General features: G+C 47.0%; 1 protein-coding gene across 1 annotated transcript in view; it reads right to left on the reverse strand.

The window, feature by feature from the left end:
• The window catches only part of LOC140901228 (uncharacterized), a 53,164-nt gene extending 42,058 nt beyond the window's left edge, over positions 1-11,106 (reverse strand). Inside the window, exon 1 of the mRNA XM_073319675.1 lies at positions 10,931-11,106. The gene's annotated coding sequence lies outside the window, so the exon portion shown is untranslated. The remainder of the gene's footprint in view (positions 1-10,930) is intronic.
• Between the last annotated feature and the right edge of the window lie 180 nt (positions 11,107-11,286).

Consider the following 11,286-nt stretch of genomic DNA (forward strand, 5'->3'; position numbering starts at 1 on the left):
ACCTCTGTTTTTCTGGCTGGCTGAGAGTCACGTCTGACTGCGGAGTTGGGGTGCAGGACCCTCTGGCTTCCCCAGGAGCCCCGCCTGAGCGGACTCGCTTTTGGGAAGCGCACGGAAGGCCAGAGGATGCTGAATGCTCCGAGGTCAGACCCAGGAAGGTGGAAGTTGTGGGAGCTTTGTGTCCTGAAGACAGGCTGCTTACAGAAAGGAGACTTCCCCAGAGTCCTGACTGGCTTCATGGGGAGCAGTTCCAGAGCATCGCCCAAGAAAGGAACTACAGCATATACGACAAGGAGCTATTAGTCATCCAGGCCACTTCTGAAGAATTGCACCATCTCTTAGAAGGGGCCAGATTCCTAGTCCAGGTCCTCACAGACCACAAAATCTTGAAGTATCTCTGCACAGTCCGACATCTCAATCAGCTCCAAATCTGACGGTCCCTATTCTTTTCTTGCTTCAATTTCGTTGTCACCTAATGCCCTGGAATGCAAAACGTGAAAGTCGATGCACTCTCCCATAAAGATGAATACCACATTTCGGGTCCTGAGCCACTGTCTATCATCCTAAGGCCATCAAATTTCTTCCACGGAATGGTGAGTAACCTCTTGCTATACTCCATATGGGCCCAACTGCTTCAAGACCCTTACACTAATTGTCTCCAGAGAACCCTAGAAATCTCTAACACCCAGACAGGCAACATGTTCCAACTAAGGAACAGGATGCTTTACCAGCAAGGATACCTTTACATTCTGGAAGGGCCCTCCAGGCTCTTTATCCTGAAATTCTGACATGACTCACTGCTCACTGGTCATTTCAAACAGTTCTAGACCTATAATCTTATTTCTCACCACCTTTGGTGGCCTAGTCTTTGTTCCGACATCCAGTGATATGTGGCCTCTTGCAACCTTTGTTCTCAGATGAAGACCCCATGCTTGAAACATGGGCTACCATCTCTCTACAAAAGCAGCAAAGAGTCCTGTGGCACCTTATAGACTAACAAATGTATTGGAGCACAAGCTTTCGTGGGTGAATACCCACTTCGTCAGATGTATGTAGTGGAAATTCCCAGAGGCAGGTATAAATATGCAAGCAAGAATCAGGTTAGGGATGACGAGGTTAGTTCAATCAGGGAGGATGAGGTCCTTTTCTAGCAGCTGAGGTGTGAACACCAAGGGAGGAGAAACTGCTTTTGTAGTTGGCCCGTCACAGTCTTTGTTTCATCCTGAGCTGATGGTGTCCAATTTGCAAATGAACTGAAGCTCAGCCATTTCTCTTTGAAGCCTGGTCCTGAAGTTTTTTTGCTGCAGGATGGCTACCTTTAAATCTGCTACTGTGTGTCCAGGGAGATTGAAGTGTTCTCCTACAGGTTTTTGTATATTGCCATTCGTAATATCTGATTTGTGACCATTTATCCTTTTATCTAGAGACTGTCCAGTTTGGCCGAGGTACATGGCAGAGGGGCATTGCTGCCACATGATGGCATAGATTACATTACGTGCAGGTGAATGAACTGGTGTTGGTCTGGCTGATCTGGTTAGGTCCCGTGATGGTGTCGCTGGTGTAGATATGTGGGCAGAGTTGGCATCGAGGTTTGTTGCGTGGATTGGTTCCTGAGTTAGAGTTACTGTGGTGCAGTGTGTCGTTGCTGGTGAGAATATGCTTCAGGTTGGCGGGTTGTCTGTGAGCGAGGACTGGCCTGCCTCCCAAGGCCTGTGAAAGTGAGGAATTGTTGTCTACAAAAGCAGTTTCTCCTCCCTTGGTGTTCACACCTCAGCTGCTAGAAGAGGGCCTCATCCTCCCTGACTGAACTAACCTCGTTATCCCTAGCCTGATTCTTGCTTGCATATTTATACCTGCCTCTGGGAATTTCCACTACATGCATCTGACGAAGTGGGCATTCACCCATGAAAGCTTATGCTCCAATACGTCTGTTAGTCCATAAGGTGCCACACGACTCTTTGCCGCTTTTACAGATCCAGACTAACCCAGCTACCCCTCTGATACTTGACATCTCTCTACAGTTCATTGTGAAGCTTCCCTGATCTCAAGGCTGCTCAGTCATTCTGATAGCTGGCGACTTCCTCACAAAGAGGCCCATTTTATCCCTTGCCATTCCATACCTACTGCCCAGGAAACAGCCAGCCTCTTTCAAGAGCATATATTTTCGTCCGCCTGGTCTGCCTACTGGCGTTGTCTGAGACTGCAGGCCACAATTTACCTCCCGGTTTTGGCAAGCCTTTCTTGAGCTTCTTGACATAGAGTCCCCCACCTCATCCTCCTACTACCCACAGACCAACAGACAAACTGAGAGTCATCCATGTCCTGAAGCAATACCTCTGTTGCTTTATCAATCATCACCAGCATGACTGGTGCCCCTTGTAGTAGAGAGAGAGCCTGAAACATGGGCCTGGTGCATGGCCTGACGTCTGAACCAATGTCAGCAGAAGTTATACTATGAGCAATAGTCAGGCCCTGTCAAAATCAGATGCTCCCCTGCAAGCCAGTCCCCGGCACACGGACTTGTATTGCTAAAACACCCTGGATGGTGTAAACACATTCCAGCAGGCCAGCCCAAGAACATCCCAACCCAGCACACGATAAAATGGTTTGACAGAAGTGACGAATAGGGATATTTTGTCTGAAACATCAGAAGGAAAGTACAAGGGGAGGTAACAAACATGTCATGAAACGCGTTCGGAAATTCGTAAGTTGTTTATCCCAGATCGTTTGTCTCAGTCTATAAATGTTGGGATCCCACGCCTTAACCCTTCGTCCAGCTGAGGGGGCAGTGGAAAGTCCCGCCGCTGACTGAGCTGGTCCATTGTCCCGGATATACATATGTTGGTGTACCTGTGACTATTGAGCATTCGCACTGTGCTTCATCGGCAATAAACCTGTCCGGGTGCCTTCACTACTAAACCAAGTCTTGTGGTCTTACTGGGCAGTTTGATTGGAGCCTGCTGTATGGGCTATTTGGCCAGAGCCAGTGCAGCATGCAGAGAAAACACACGCACGCAGCCAAACGTATGATGATACCCCCTAATCACAACTGCAGAGTCACGCAGAACAACGCTACTCATGCCTCACTGCAGCAAAATCCTTTCTTCCCCAATTATGGGTTTCATCCCTGTTTCCACCCAGACTTCCCTGTGGATTCTCCAGTACCTGCAGCATCAGATAGAGTTGCACACTTACTATAGGTACAACATGAACTCCAAAGGCTCCTGTGTGATGGAATACACCCCAGTGTTTACACAGTGCACACTATTGTAATAATCTTTGTACAAGATATACCTTGTAAGGTATCATTTGAAAACTCATAATTTGCTGTTCAGTATTGTCCTAGTAAAATATGCATGGCAACATTGTCTGTGAAGTTATAAGATTCCCCTATATGATGTTTGTGACACTACACCCCATATTTTTCATAATGATATTATTATGCTATGATTATAGCATAATTATAGTGTACTTTATGCAAAATAAGTCATGTGGGGTGTCATTGGAAAACTTACGATTTGCTGAATATGATTATCCTATTTGTATGCATGTATCATTTTGGTATCATAGAATCGTAGAATATCAGGGTTGGAAGGAACCTCAGGAGGTCATCTAGTCCAACCCCCTGCTCAAAGCAGGACCAATCCCCAACTAAATCATCCCAGCCAGGGCTTTCTCAAGCCTGACCTTAAAAGCCTCTAAGGAAGGAGATTCCACCACCTCCCTAGGTAACGCATTCCAGTGCTTCACCACCCTCCTAGTGAAAAAGTTTTTCCTAATATCCAACCTAAATTTCCCCCACTGCAACTTGAGACCATTGCTCCTTGTTCTGTCATCTGGTACTACTGAGAACAGTCTAGATCCATCCTCTTTGGAATCCCCTTTCACATAGTTAAAGCAGCTATCAAATCTCCCCTCATTCTTCTCTTCCACAGACTAAACAATCCCAGTTTCCTCGGCCTCTCCTCATAAGTCATGTGTTCCAGTCCCCTAATCATTTTTGTTGCCCTCTGCTGGATGCTTTCCAATTTTTCCATATCCTTCTTGTAGTGTGGGGCCCAAAACTAGACACAGGACTCCAGATGAGGCCTCACCAATGTCGAATAGAGGGGAACGATCACGTCCCTCGATCTGCTGGCAATGCCCCTACTTATACAGCCCAAAATGCAGGGGTGAAAATAAGTCGAGTGACTTACCGGTACACTGGGGCCACCCTGGAAGGGGTGGGCCTAGGGTGAAAGGGACGGGGCTGAGGGGGTCAGAGGCCCCCTGACTGCTGGGAGACCCAGGCCCTTTAAATTGCTCCCTCGGGAAGCCAGGCTGCCACAGTACGGTGGACCAGCTCTTGCTGGTACACCGTACTAGGGCTTACTGGCTTACTTTCACCTCTGCCAAAATGCCATTGGCCTTCTTGGTAACGAGGGCACACTGTTGACTCATATCCAGCTTCTCGTCCACTGTAACCCCTAGGTCCTTTTCTGCAGAACTGCTGCCGAGCCATTCGGTCCTTAGTCTCTAGCGGTGCATGGGATTCTTCCGTCCTAAGTGCAAGACTCTGCACTTGTCCTTGTTGAACCTCATCAGATTTCTTTTGGCCCAATCCTCCAATTTGTCTAGGTCCCTCTGTATCCTATCCCTACCTGCCACCGTATCTACCACTCTTCCTAGTTTAGTATCATCCGCAAATTTGCTGAGAGTGCAATCCACACCATCCTCCAGATCATTTATGAAGATATTGAACAAAACCAGCCCCAGGACCGACCCCTGGGGCACTCCACTTGATACCGGCTGCCAACTAGACATGGAGCCATTGATCACTAACATGGAGCCATTGATCACTGAAGTATCTGAAATTATAAATACTGATGATGTATCTGTACTTCAAATGTAGTTACACCTGGGTAACACCCACTAGACAAGATGCTTTCTGTCTAGATAGGTGGTGGGGAAGGGCCTATCCAGGATAATGGGCCATTAGAAAAACCAATAGGCCTTAGGAGAAGCTTATCCCCCACCTTGTGAGCCTTCCTGAGAACACTACAGACAGCCTGTAGGGAATAGCTGCTATGACTCTACAAGGACATGGGACCAGGCCACATGATGCTGAACTCCATCTTGGGATATCACTATTTTTCCAAAAACCGGTCTGGGAACCAAGCTTTGAAACAAAGGGTTCCTGCCATATGCAAAAGCTATATAAGGCAAGGAGTGACATCATCAAGGTTCTTCACTGACTCCCCACCCAAAGAAACTCTTGGAAACACCTGAGAAATGAAGACTGATCTGGGGGAAGTGCTGGACCCAGGCTGAAGGGATTTCTAGCCTGTGAATGAAGACTTGAGAAAACCAAGCTGTAAAGCTAATGCAGCTTATGCCTTAAGAATCTGCAGCTTGCTTGTTTCATTTCTCAGGATGAGAATCTGCTGACTCATATCCAAACTATTTAGTATATTAAGCTTAGTTTGTGTTTTTTGTTTATTTGCTAAGTAATGTGCTTTGATCTGTTTGATATCCCTTATAACCACTTAAAAACTATCTTTTGTAGTTAATACACTTGTTTTTGTTTTAATCTAAACCAGTGAGCTTTGACTGGAGTGCTTGGGGGAAATCTCAACTTCGTTACCAGAAGTGTACATTGTTCTCTTCACACTGAGGGAGAGGCGGAACAGGTATTAAATTCATATACTGGCCAGATTTGACCAGGACAGGACAGTACTGCTGTGGGGTCCTAGGCTGGGAAACTGGTGGTTAGAGAGCCTGCATGTAACTGCAGCTGGGTGTATCCCTACTGGTCCCTATGAATGCTGGTGAAAGTGCAGGCTGGAGGGCTTTGCAGCTTGTCACAGCAGTACAGTGTGAGAGGGAGCCCAGGCTGTTGGGTCAGGGGGCTCAGTGGTACCCCAGTTCCAGGTGGCACCCCGGGGGAACCCATCACAATGTTATTAACACTTATTCCAAACCCCACAGTTCTGCCGAGGCAGAAGTCCGGTCTGTCCTAAAGAAAGGAAGGAATATTTACTTGCTTTAATTTGCATTTAAGCAGGAAACAAGGTCATCAAGCAGGGAGGGAAAACAAAGGAAGTTCCAACAGGTGAAAAACAACAACAGGGATATCCTTCCACATAGATATTCTGTCTTCTGGATCTCAGCTGGAAATGTTTTTCAAGAAGAGGATTGAAACTATAAAAAGGAGGGACAATGCTCTCCTCCCACCCTCCCCCAGGACCACTCTCTCCTTACCCATTGCATTTTCTGCACCCAGAAGACAAAAGGAAACAGCTATTGGACATTGCAGGAAGGGTCCTGACCTGAAAAGTTTAGTCAGTAACCTTGCTGGAAGCATGTGGTGAGAGAGTTTGCTAAGCTAGTTTCTTAAGTAGATACTAGTATACGTTTTATCTTTATTTTTCTTGTAACCATTTCTGATTTTTATGCCTCATTACTTATACTCGCTTAATCTATTTCTTTGTAGTTAATAAACTTGTTTTACTGTTTGATCTAATCCAGTGTGTTTAAATTGAAGTATCTGGGTAACTATTCAAGGTAATAAACTGGCATATTATTCCCTCAAAGGAATAAAAGTTTCAGTTTATTTGTACTGTCCAGGTGATGGCTGAGCTCAGAATTGTAAAGGAGGCAGCTATACAAAAACAAACCTTTCCTATGGTATTTTTAACTCTTGTCTGAAGAAGGGATGAAAATTCATGGCAGGTGGGTGCTGGGGGAGTTCTAAAGTTTTTTAGGGGTGCAGGGGTTTAATTAGCAATTCAGATCTTATCTACTTTGGAGCTCCCTGGGTGTCCATAGGACTAGTAAGATCACAAGAGACTGAAATCACAAGACACTGGAAATAGCAAGAGCAAGGGTTATTAGATTTCATGGAGTCTAAGGCCAGATCATATAGTCTGACCTCCTGTATATCACAGGCCATTACATTTCACCCAGTTACCCCTGTACTGAGCCCAGTGTCTTGGGTTAGACTAAAGCATTTCAATCTTCAGGAGATTAAACTATTGTGATCACAGGTAGAGACCAGGAGAAACCAAGGTGCCACGGATGCTGAAGTTGCCTGCAATGGCAGGGAATTAATTAGGGGAATATACCCAGATGATCCCAGCAGGTGATTCATGCCCCACACTCCAGAAGAAGGTGAAAAATCCCCTAGGTCCCTGCCAGTCTGACCTGGAGTAAAATTCCTTCAAAACGCCAAATCTGGCAACCAGTGTGACCCTGAGCATGAGAGCAAGACACACTGACCTATCATCTAAGAAAGGATTCTCTGTACCTCTTCAGAGCAGTGGTCCACTCCACTTGGTGTCCCATCTCCAGCAGTGGCTAATTGCTATTGCTTAAGAGGAAGGTGGGGAAAATGATCCAGAATACATTTAATCAATTGTGCATTATGGGGAAAAAAATCTTTCCTGATCTTTGCAAGTGACTTGCTGAAGCCCTGAAGCATGAAACTTGACTCTAGTCTGTGTTTTAATCATAGAATATTAGAGTTAGAAGGGACCTCCAGAGGTCATCTAGTCCAACCCCCTGCTCAAAGCAGGACCAATCCCCAATTTTTGCCCCAGATCCCTAAATGGCCCCCTCAAGGATTGAACTCACAACCCTTGGTTTAGGAAGCCAAAGCTCAAACCACTGAGCTATCCCTCCCCACACATGTTGCATGTGTTATAAGCATGCTGAGGACAGTGCAGGCAAACCTCTTTTCCCCAAACCCTTGAAGGAAGGGAACGAATAGGGGAATCCATAGTTACAGATTCCAGAATGGATCACCACAACCACTCTGTGACATTCTGTATCTTGGAGGAGTGCCCTGTAAGCCCCATATTCCTCATTCATGTATGCTTGTGATCTTACCTTACAAGGCATGCTTTAAATGCATTAGGAGAAAGGTTATGATCTGCTGAAAGTCATTTCTCTATCCATATATGTGTATCATTAATGCATATGAAGTTATGAGAATTGGATTGTATGGTTGTCACTAAAACATACTGTAAATTGGGGATTTAGCCAGATATTAGCTCCCCAGAGGCAACAGCAAGAAACGTAACCAATGCCTGGGCGGGGTGTCAAACAACTTATCAACAGCCATTGTCCACCAAGGGAGCTACAATTCAATGACTCACCTGCATAAGGCCACACCAGGGGAATTGCTCAACCTTGCCTGGAGACTCAGCAATGCCCCCCAGACATGCCTGGACTTGTGTTCTACAAGCACATGGACTGAGGATATAAAACAGAACAGAGCAGGCCCATTCGGGGCCTTTCTCCTTCACCCATCTACACTGCAAGCAACAAGGACACTCTGAAGACTCCAACTGAGTGGACTGGCCCAAGTTTCAAGAGTGAAATCTGTATATTAAGGACTGCTATATCCAGTGGGGTGAGAAAAACTGCTTAATCTAGATGTTGCCCAGTCTAACAGGGTTGAGAGTTTAGACTGAGTGTTTATATTTTGTTTTATTTTGGTAACTAACTCTGACTTTTTGCCTATCACTTAATATCACCTAAAATCTATCTTTTGTAGTCAATAAATTTGTTTAACTGTTTCTCTTTACCAGTGAGTTTGACTGAAGTGTTTGGTAAATCTGCTCAGGTTTTGCAAAGACTGGTGTATATCCACTTTCCATTGATGAGGTGGTGAACCAATTAATAAATTTTCACTGCTCGTGCAAGGAGCTGTGGGGATTTGGCTGATGCCTTTCCCTGTGTGATTCATGAGTGGCTCTGGGAGCATTCATGCAATCTAGCTGGATGTGGGGCTCCACATGTGGTTGTGCTGAGTGATCACGGTACCTGGAGAGGTTTGTTGCTGGTCACTAGTAAGGCATGGTGAGAGACAGCCCAGGCTGGAGAGAGTTAAGGGAGCACAGTCCCAGGCTGCACCCTAGGGATCCTGTCACACATCCATCCCAACCCCATAAACGCAGGCTGTAGAATTTCTCCCAGAAATTGGTTTAAAGCCTGTCTTTTGTAAAGATATCTGAATTTGGCTTGAAGACTCCAAAGCAGGGGTTCTCAAACTGGGGGTCAGGACCCCTCAGGGGTCACAAGGTTATTACATGGGGGGTCATGAACTGGCAGGCTCTACTCCAAACCCTGCTTTGCCTCCAGCATTTATAATGGTGTTAAATATATAACAAAAGTATTTTTAATTTATAAAGGGGGGGGGGGGGAAATCACACTCTGTGGCTTGCTATGTGAAAGGAGGCACCAGTACAAATTTTGAGAACCACTGTGCCAAGGGATGGTGAGTCCACCCCCCTCAAAAGGCTTCAGAGCCCAGCTCTAGCCCAAGCTGCAACTTCAAAACACTGTTGATACAAAAAGAAAAGGAGTACTTGTGGCACAGTTATTTGTAGAGTGCTAACACAAACCCCACTAACTTAAGTCTGTCAACCACGGGCTAGGAGGTTCACTCCCAATCACTCAAAATGCTGTCTAGAAATCTCCTTATTCTCCACACTCCGGATCATTTTTGTGGCCCTCTTTTGAAGTCTCTCCAGTATTTCCATGTCTTTATTGAAATACAGATACTAGAACTGGACCCAGTATTCCAGTAAAAAGGAGGACTTGTGGCACCTTAGAGACTCACAAATTTATTTGAGCATAAGCTTTCGTGAGCTACAGCTCACTTCATCGGCTGCATCCAGTAGTGATACAAATGCTGTGTATCAAGGCAAGAGCATTTCTGTACTTTTGCTTCATATTCTCCTTTTTGATACATCCAAGGATTACATTAGCCCATTATTAGCCCTTTTAGTGACAGCATTGTAGTGACAGCTTATGCTGAGGCAATTATCTACAAAGGATCTTACAGTCAACCCAGGTGATTGCTTTCCAAGACAGTTTCCCATCCTGCATAGGTATACCTCTGTGTAGATATAACCTTCATTCTTTAGTTCACAGAAATATTGCCTTGCATTGGGCTGCATTAAAACACATTTTGTTCCATTATGACCTTTCAACCAGGTGATTCTAATCACTCTGTAACAGCAGCCTGCTCTCCTCATTATTTGCTACCTCACCAGTCTTTGTGTCATCTGCACACTTAAGGAGCACAGATTTAAAATCTAGCTAGTTGATAAAATTATTGACTAGCATTGGACCAAAAAGGAGGACTTGTGGCACCTTATAGACTAACCAATTTATTTGAGCATCAGCTTTCCTGAGCTACAGCTCACTTCATCGGATGCATACCGTGGAAAACCCAGAAGATGTTTTTATACACACAAACCACAAAAAAAATGGGTGTTTATCACTACAAAAGGTTTTCTCTCCCCCCACCCCACTCTCCTGCTGGTAATAGCTTATGTAAACTGACCACTCTCCTTACAATGTGTCTGATAATCAAGGTGGGCCATTTCCAGCACAAATCCAGGGTTTAACAAGAACATCTGAGGAACGGCGGGGGGAGGAAGAAAGGCAAAACTCTTTCCCACTGAAAAATTCGCTGACATCGTTACATTCCTGCAAAATGTTTCAATTTCAACAAAGTGTCATCTTCTGACGGAAGGCTCTGCCATCGTAATTTTTCAACCAGCTTTACAGAGCGAGTCCTGCAGACCCAGGGACATCGGCAGGCACCGGGCGCAGAGATCCGTGGATCACTTCTGTGGATCGCGGCTGGGAGCAGACACAAACCTTGTGTCTGGGCGGGGCTCTATGTATTTAAACAATACTAGCAAAGGGATTGTTACTGAAAACAAGATGCCCCGATGCTTCGAGCAGGGGGTGGGACTAGATGACCTCCCCAGGTCCCTTCCAAGCCCGGTAGGCTACGATTCTATGCCAGAATCCCGAGCACATCGACCCGCTTCGCCCGTCGGACCCACCCTCCCGGAGGGCTCCGACTCAAGGCGGAACAAAAGCCAGGCCGGTCTCCCTCGCCCACCGACCCCGACTGGGGGGGTTCCCTCACCCGCCGCCTCCCGCTCCGGTTCCCTGCGGGCAGGTCGCAGCTGGCGCCGGAGCGGGGGCTTCTAGCGGCGGCTGTTTCGCCCGCGGAAGGAGAGTTTCGCTTCCCGCAGCGCGGCAGGGAACGATGCGCCGCCCCGCGCCGCCGGCCGCTTCCCTCAGCTCCGGCCTGTGCGCTCGGCCGAGTCTCCCCTGTGGGGCGCGCACTCGGCGGCTGGCGGAGCGCCCGGCGCGTCAGCAGAGCCAGCAGCGGGGCCGCGGCCCAGCGGGAGGCGCCGCGGGAGCGCGCGCAGGCGGCCTGGGCGGGGAAGGCTCCGGGCGGGTTGAGGCGGCCGCGCAGCGCCGGGCCCCGCCCCCTCG

This window comes from Lepidochelys kempii, chromosome 21, assembly GCF_965140265.1.
Source record: "Lepidochelys kempii isolate rLepKem1 chromosome 21, rLepKem1.hap2, whole genome shotgun sequence".
NCBI lineage: Eukaryota > Metazoa > Chordata > Testudines > Cheloniidae > Lepidochelys > Lepidochelys kempii.